This window comes from Silurus meridionalis, chromosome 13, assembly GCF_014805685.1.
Source record: "Silurus meridionalis isolate SWU-2019-XX chromosome 13, ASM1480568v1, whole genome shotgun sequence".
NCBI lineage: Eukaryota > Metazoa > Chordata > Actinopteri > Siluriformes > Siluridae > Silurus > Silurus meridionalis.
The window spans coordinates 20,759,226-20,767,937 of record NC_060896.1 but is presented as its reverse complement, the minus strand read 5'-3'; positions in this window follow the sequence as shown (position 1 = coordinate 20,767,937).

The window sequence follows — 8,712 nt, the reverse complement described above, 5'->3', positions numbered from 1 at the left end:
ACAGTGCATACTGTAGATAGATCTGCTACGTCAAGTACTTTTCTAAAAGCTCCCTATTATACAAACAGCTTTTGCTTTTATAGTCAAATTTTTCTAAAGCTGCTGTTGTTTTAGCTTAAATGCAAGAGTGAATTATAAAGGCAGTGGTCTGGATTTGATTGAGAAACTCTGTCTCAGATGCTTTTAGTCAATAACAATTTGGCAAATGCGAATGAGTAAACTACACACAAGCACTTTGCATAATCTCAGTGAAGCACACAGAACCCAACTTAAGCAGCTGTGTAACCCATGTTGGAAAAACAAGCAATTTCCTCTTGCATAAATACAGACATATTATGGACTTATTATTCCTCTGTGTGTTTTAAAGAGAAAGGGAGAAAGAAAAGTTCAGAGTGGTGCTAAAAGCATTTGGGTATTAATGCAGTTGCTAGAATTTCGTCACCCAGTATTATGTTTTGTTCTGTAAATCATTTAGGATGGAAAAAAAAGCCATGTCTTTTGTGTGTCAGTGTATGTGTGTGCAAGAGAATGAGCATGAGAAAGAAAGAGTGTGAGAGAGAAAAAGAGAGAGATAGAGAGAGAGAGAGAGAGAGAGAGAGAGAGAGAGAGAGAGAGAGGGAGGAGGGAAAAATCAGATGGGAAAACATTGGAATAGAAGAGGAAGTGAACCTATTAGAGGGCTGCAGGTTGGTGCTTATTGTTTGTTTGAGGAAAAAAAGGGGCCCAACTAACTGGATGTAAAGTTACATAAAAAAGGTTTTAAAAAAATTGCATATGCACAATATGGACACAATCAATGACGAATGTTTAATTTGTGTCGCTGTTTCTTTTTATGTTACAATACTCCTGTTTTTCTTTTTTAACAGGAAACCTGTTGTGGGATATATATATATATATATATATATATATATATATATATATATATATATATATATATATATATATATATATATATAAAACATTTTTATTTTTTATTTATTTATTTATTTTTATTTTTTTTGGAACATATTTTTTATTTAATTCTCAGATTTGTATCCTGTTAGCTCATGTCCACTTTAAAGGTAAACCTGGTAAATCCATAAATAAAGGATTTTTAGGTCAACTTTATTAAAAGACAATAAAGATGCTATCAATTCTGTAAATGGTTATAGAGAATATTTTCGGGGGCTCTGTTGGATTAATTGATATTTTGGTCTTTTCTAAGTAGATTATCTCTTACAAAAAAAAAACAACCCTATTTAATATGTATTGTATTTGTTTTCTTGGTGTTAACTAATGCTATTTAAACTAAATAAATTGTTGATAGATAGATAGATAGATAGATAGATAGATAGATAGATAGATAGATAGATAGATAGATAGATAGATAGATAGATAGATAGATAGATAGATAGATAGATAGATAGATTTTCTTTTTACAACAAAATGACTCATCGGCTACTGTAATATTCAAAACAATTTTATTTTTAAAATAAAAAACGCAATTATAATTATTATTATTTTTATTAGAATAATATATTTTCTTACAACCCCCACATTTCACGCTCTTTACTTTTTGATTATTTTCTTTCTGTGTGCCATATAGAAATGCAGGGTTTTTTTAGTGTTGTGAGTCTCATTCAAATACTAAAGCAATTGTTTTTAGTATGCACATATGGTAAAATATACTACAACGTATGTACAGCATGAAAATATAGGAGTTTTGCATGTTGGGAAGTACATAAAGAATACCGGGTACAGAAAGTCCACAGCACTTAGCATACTAAACGCCGAAGAGTAATTGCACTTGACAATGAAGAATTCTAGCTGCGTTCCAGCTGTAGAATAGTGTTCCTAGCTGTAGCAGAGAAGTGATTGTGGTAGAAGAAAATGTACAGTCTGCCATTCAGCTGCTTGGGGGAAAGAAAATGTCTCATGTTTTTATAGACTGCCATATCATTCCTGAAGGCTTGGGGACAGAATATCGAGTAAGTAAAATGTGATTGGTGACAATTTCGTCTGCGCATTTTTGAGCCAAATGTTTCTGGAAGCGTTGTGGGGATGCTTTTGCCTTTCGTGCCTTTTTTCCAGTTTCAAGCATCTGCATCCTTTATTCCGTGTGCTAGTTAGCTTCCCGCTGCTCCCTGCTGTTTTCCACCTACAGTGTAGCACACACACAGCTGGGAGTATTGATCAGCTTCGAATTGCCTGGCTGTGCACTGAGAAAAATCCACACAAGCACTTAATTGTGTGCATGTGTGTGTGTGTGTGTGTGTGTGTGTGTGTGTGTGTGTGTGTGTGCGTGCGTATGTGCATGTGTTTGTGTGTGGTCACAGTGCTAATGCATGCAAGTAGAATTTACCAGTTTAAATGACCTTGCTTTGGATGGATCACTGTGAGTCTCACTTGTTTTATTCGATGTTTGCTTTAGAATGTTTGCATATGTATGAGCTTGTGTGACTAATTGCATTCGCATGCACATATAATTTAGAATGATGACGTTTTAATAGGGATGGATGCGCACTGAGTGCACGTTGTATGTGAGGCACGGAACATTAATGACTGTGTTTCTGACATTTGCTGTTCTCTCGGAGAGTGCTGACTTCCTGTGGAGGCTCACATAAGGAGGTTGAGGCAGAGGCAGCATAAGGAGGTTGTCTGTGTGTGTGTGTGTGTGTGTGTGTGTGTGTGTGTGTGTGTCTTGTGATCATACTTAATTATACATGCTCTAATAGGAACAATAGTGAGTAATGCATAAAAGGATAAAGAAAAAAGGAAAAAACAGTGAGGTTGTTGACAAGGTCATCATGCACATCATTCTCCATGGTTCCGAATCAGCATTAATAATAGTGCGTCTTATTAAAGGTGAGAATAAAACAACTTTATGAATGCAGTCAGCACTGTTTTTTTTTTTAAACAGCCTGGCTCAGTTTTTAGGCTCTAATTATTTGGTTTTGTAGCTCATTTTAATATCCAGCAAAATTTATTTTGTTGTTCGAGAAACATGATATAGAACTCTTAACTCTTAGTGGTAACATACGTACAGTACATAAAGCCGTCTCATCTTTTTTTATTCAACACTGATTCTGTGCACTCATTCGAAATATATATATTTCCACTAAAAGAGAACTATTTTTGGAGCAATGTTCAGCTAATTCATTCTGTTGGCTCACACACAAAAGCTGTGTTTCAGGTAAAATTGTACAGTAAGACTGGGATCCTGTACTCAAAGGTTCTAAAAAAATACAGTAGAGGGCATGGGACATTATATTACCCTCAGAAATAAAGATCAAAATAAAAGTAAACACAGCACTTCTTCATAATTACTACTCATTATATTTGTTGATTTGATTTTCATTATGCAAACATTTCCAAAGTACAAGGATATTCAAGGTTAGCTTTATACATTTGTTTCATAGAAAAATGGCATATGTGCATATTTTTGAGTCCTGAAGCTCTGTCAAAATCTGTTTTGTTCTTAGAGTTCTTTTCCACCGACCTTCACACACACAACAGGTTCTACAGTGGTGCCAATACCCAGGAAGAGATACCTCATGTCGTCATGGAAACGTTTCCACTCAGCAAGACTGTTAAGTCCCTTAACAGCTTTCACCAGTTACAGTACAACATCAGATTCTCCTGTCCTAATTCAACAGGCCATGAAAACAGCAGCAATTTGAGAAGTTTGCTCAGGTGCAGCTAATTGCAGAGTTTCTGTCAGGAACAGCAGACAACCGACTGGCATCTCTAGATAAAATTATTCAGCTAGAACTTAACAGGACACCTTCAACCGAATTAGGTTGGGTCAGGTGAACTGGAGTCCACTGTGGAGTCCTGCCACAAGCTTCCACAGACTTGAGAAACAAATCATGTATTAGGTCTTGTTCGACATGTTTTTCACCTGACTACATTACTAGTCCAATGAGACTTTTACCGAGCTTATTTTTATGTTCAGTATCCATACGCTGTGTACCATCTTACGGATTGTGCTCACTTATGATTAGAACCTCTGATTAGGCTCTATTTTCGCTATGTCTAATTGTCAAGCTTTTGTATGTGAACTGCGAATGTGTCTTTGTGTGTTCCACAACTTTGCCAATAGTTTCCTTGTTATCTTGTATGTCCAGTGTAGTTTTATGTGTCTTGCTTCATGGTTTTGTTTGTGTGTTTGGTTTTTGTTTATTCCTTTAAATAAAATCACACGTGTATCCACCTGTTCTTGTATTACATTACATGACATAAATCTCTTTCAATTAAAATGTTAAATACAAATTAGGGAAAGGGAATAAGTCAGAGGATAAGGTTTTGGGTAAATGATCGGAAGATGGGGGTTCAAACTCAGGTATCATCAAGCTGCCACTCTTGGGGCCCTTCAGCATGGCCCTTTGTTTTTCCAGATGCGCAATAACATGGCTGACCCCAGCTTCCTACATTGATGGGATATGCCTATATGCAAAATAACAATTTCCATATAGGATCAAACAAGTATTCAAATAACATAAAAGAAATAAAAAGAAATTACAGAAATATTATAGTCCAAATATACCTCTTAAAGAACAGTGTCAGTTGTTTGCATTAGGGTCTCATAGTGCTCCAATTTATATTGTTTTCCTTGAAAGTGAACATTTCTTTCATTCCTTTGCTATAAAAATCTGTGTTCACTTCATGTGTACGTACACCGACGATGCTTAACATTATGGCCACCTGCCTAATATTGTGTTGATCCCCTTTTGCTGCCAAAACAGTCTGACTCATTGAACATTAACAGCATTAACTTTTTCAGAAATATGAGCTAGAGTAGCTTGTCTGTTGGATCGAAACACACAGGCCAGCCTTCACTCCCCAAGTGCATCACTAAGGTTTGGCTGTCCATTACCATATGCCCCTTGTCTTTATATGTCATTTTTTGGCGTTTTTAGGTTTTATCCACAGTGCTAAGTAAAGGTTCCATTGTTCTATAGTTACTGTGATCCTCAGAATTGCCATTACACACTAATGGCAATCACACGCCGTCACACTATTCTTTTGGTGTTTCAGTATTCCATATTTCAATGGTCTAAAGGTGTTTTATTATCATTCTGTACTTTTCTTATATTTAGTAGTGATTTCTAATCTGATTTTGCTCTGTTTTGGTTATGGCTTATTGAATGGCACTGCAGGTATAAGTATTTTTCTGTGTTATATGATTAGTGTGAACCTGCTGAGTAAAGCAGTTGGAACAGTGTTTCTGTATAAATTTTTTATGTCTTCCTTTAGATTTTCAATCATTTGAAACTCTTTCTACTTATGTCTCCGCACACTCACTTCATATCTCACTCTTTTTCGTTCTGTCTAGGCATCAAGGTATGCAGGAATTATTCAGAACATGTTGACCTTTTAAATATGGGCTAAATTAAAAAAAAAATTGGAAACATGATTTTTTTTCTGTCACATATAGATACAGATGAAGGCAGTCAGAACTTGGATTGAGCAACTGCAAACTGAGACATTCCTGGAATTTCAGAAGGCAATGCTAAAATATAAAATAAAGTAAATAAAGAGAGAAAGGTACAGAATCACACAGTGCAGTTTCTTCTCTCTCAAAGAGTGTTTACGCAGCAAAAGTGTGCATGTCGGGTGATTCATGGCTCGGACGACACAGTCTGACAGTCTCCCTCTGTCGTTTCTCTATATCCTTCTCCTCTATCTCATTCTCATAATACATATATATCAAGTCTTTTTCTTCTCCCCTATCTCTTCCTCCCTCTTGCTCTCTCTCTCTCTCTCTCTCTCTCTCTCTCTCTGCATTAACTCTCTTTCTCCTTCAGTCTTTCAGCATTTTGTGGTCAGTCAACCACCAGTCACATTATGCTTACGTAATGCAGTCTCACTTGAACTCATTTGTGTGTGTGTGTGTGTGTGTGTGTGTGTGTGTGTGTGTGTGTGTGTGTGTGTGTGTGTGTTTGCAGACATCTCAATGTCAGCACACCTGGTGTCTCAGTAGGAAAAGGACACTCAGCTAAAAAGTGCCCTGCCCTTTCTCAACCCAAATGTCTAACTCTCACATGTGTGTGTGTCAGTGTGTATGAATGTGAGATTAACATTAACCACTTAAAATTGTTCTGCATCTAAAAATTATAATTTTAATGGTCTATAAAGTAGTAGAGTATGTTGTATTTCTAACTTAATTTCTTGCCATTCTGACTTGAAACTTTTTTTTTTTTTAAGATATTCGATTTTAATATTTCATATGTTCATTTGGTTTATTACTTTATTATTATTAGATTTTGATTTAATATCTAGTATAAATGTATCATTATGATATGCCTGACAATGATTGATGAGTCTTCATTCATTCATTCATTCATTCATTCATTCATTCATTCATTCGTTTGACTCATTGCCCACTTTATCTTTGTGAGGGTCATGGGAAATCCAAAGTCTATCAAGGAGACAATGGATACAAGGTGTGACAATACACCTCAAATGAGCGCACAGTGCATCGAAAAGTGCAATGCACACACACTCACAAACTTACTCATGGAGGCAATTTTGTGTAACCAATCCACCTACCTGCATGTTTTTAGACACTTCTCTGCATGCACACAGGGAGAATATTTAAAAACTCTGCACTGACAGTAACCTGAGTTCAGGACTGAAGCAGGAACCCTGGAGCTGCGTCACCAAGCCACCGATAATTAGTTTTCATTAAATGCAAATGATGCAAGTCAGCTGTAGAATCAAATAAAAAAAAATAAAAAGCAAACCTAACTAAGTATAAACATTGTAATATTACTGAAAACATGCCATTTTTATATGAAAATATATTTTCAATACAACAACATTTCAACAAAAGTGGTCTGTATTGGCCAGTGTAAATCAGAATGATTGTCAATGGTTAAAGGCTTTAATTACAAAAATGCATATTTAGGTGCTAGGACACATTAGTGCTACAAGCACTACTCACAAACCAATCGCTTCAGCTACAAATTGTACGTTTAAGACCCATAATACTACACACTAATAACAAGAATAAAGGAGTATGAGTCACTGTGAGGTGCAATGGTTTACCAGATAGATTTTTCATTCAGTGAATTATCTGTCTGATTTGTAACCTCTTGAGAATATGAGTTCTCTTTCACTGTGTGTGCTCCTCACTACTCAAAGACTAGAAGGGCAATGCTTTATTCCTTCTTCCCACTCTCTAGCCCTTTTGTTATTCACGAAGCAGGAGTTTTATCTCCTGAGGCCCAACAGACTGCCTCTAATTTAAGATGACCATGCACGAAGTGCAGGACTGTTTATGGCCTGTTTGTGTGTGTGTGTGTGTGTGTCTGTGTATTATGGGTGTATGTGCCAGCGGTGCACGAGTGGAGGGTGGAGCTGGATGGAACAAGCGGTAAGCAACACCTGCAGCTGATGAGACTAATCAGTGCACTCTGTTTCAGTCTGGCGATGCCAATAAAGAGGAGAAAGACACCAGCCTCTGGGAGAGAGCCACCAAGCAGAGACAAGCATAAAGGTTGCTAAACAGAAACTGAGCGCGAGCGGGCGCCAGAGAAAGATATGCCGGCTGGCAAGTGCACGCGGACGGATGCCGGGAAAAGTTGTGTCAGTCCACGAAAAAACCCGGGCGGGCACAAGAAAGTGCAAGTGTGGCCATCCCCCAGCGAGACAGGCAGACGACGGAGGAAGGCAGGCCAATCCGCGAGTGGGCGCCAGCAGATGTCAAGACGGAAAGACGTCCCGAATGCGAGGGTGTGGGGGTGAGCCCTGGTGTAAGTACTGGAAAGGAAAGCACCAGGGTAAAAATAAAAGCTCTTTGAACTTGTCTCTGAACCTGTCTGTCTTTTTTCCAACATGGAATGAGTGGGATTTGTTACAGTGTTGTGGAAACCCCGTGCTTGAAGAGAGGTATGTTGCAGGGGACCAGGCCAAGGAGGAGTGCTGCAGCCACTGCAGCCACCACCTATGTCCTCTCCAGCAAGATGGGACCGGTGGCGAAAATGGGCACTCCATCGTCTGCCACGACTCTCTAGGGAAGTCCAGATGGGATCTGGGAATATAGGAGCACTTTTCAAAACCTTCTGTCTCTTATGCCAGGGGGGAAGGAAGCTCAGGCCGGACGGTTTCCTGGCCTGAGTCAGCATTGGGGGTATGTGCCTGTTGGGAGCACTAGAAAGAAAAGTACCGGATGGAAAATGAAAGGAAAATAAAAGCTCTGCTTGGTAAATTTTGAAAAAGAAATTTGTTTTCCTTTTTATGTGGTCTACAGTTTACATTTTGAAAACAATCTAAGAAGTTTGCTAGTCATACAATTTTCTTTTTTAATAACATGAGAGTGGTGATATAATGAGAAACATGCAGCATAAACACGACTATGAATATTTAACACGTTTAAAATCTTTTTTTTTTGAGAGCTCTGCAGAGATACTGTATACAGCTCTATGGACAGTGCATTTTGACATAAGCTATGTATTAATATATAGTTACAGGTCAATATATGAAATCATATTTCTTTTGTTTATACATAATGCAATAAGTTTCACAAACAGAGTTGTCAGGTTCTATGTATAACATCCATGTATAGCTATGTGGTATCAATTAGAAATGTGTGCTACTGTCAAACTTACCGTTCCATAGAACATAGAACAGTAACATGTATGAACTGTATGTTTATCTCAGTATTATTATATTAATTTTTATGTAAATATACAGTAATTTTGAGTTTTAAATCTGCTTCTTTACTAATCC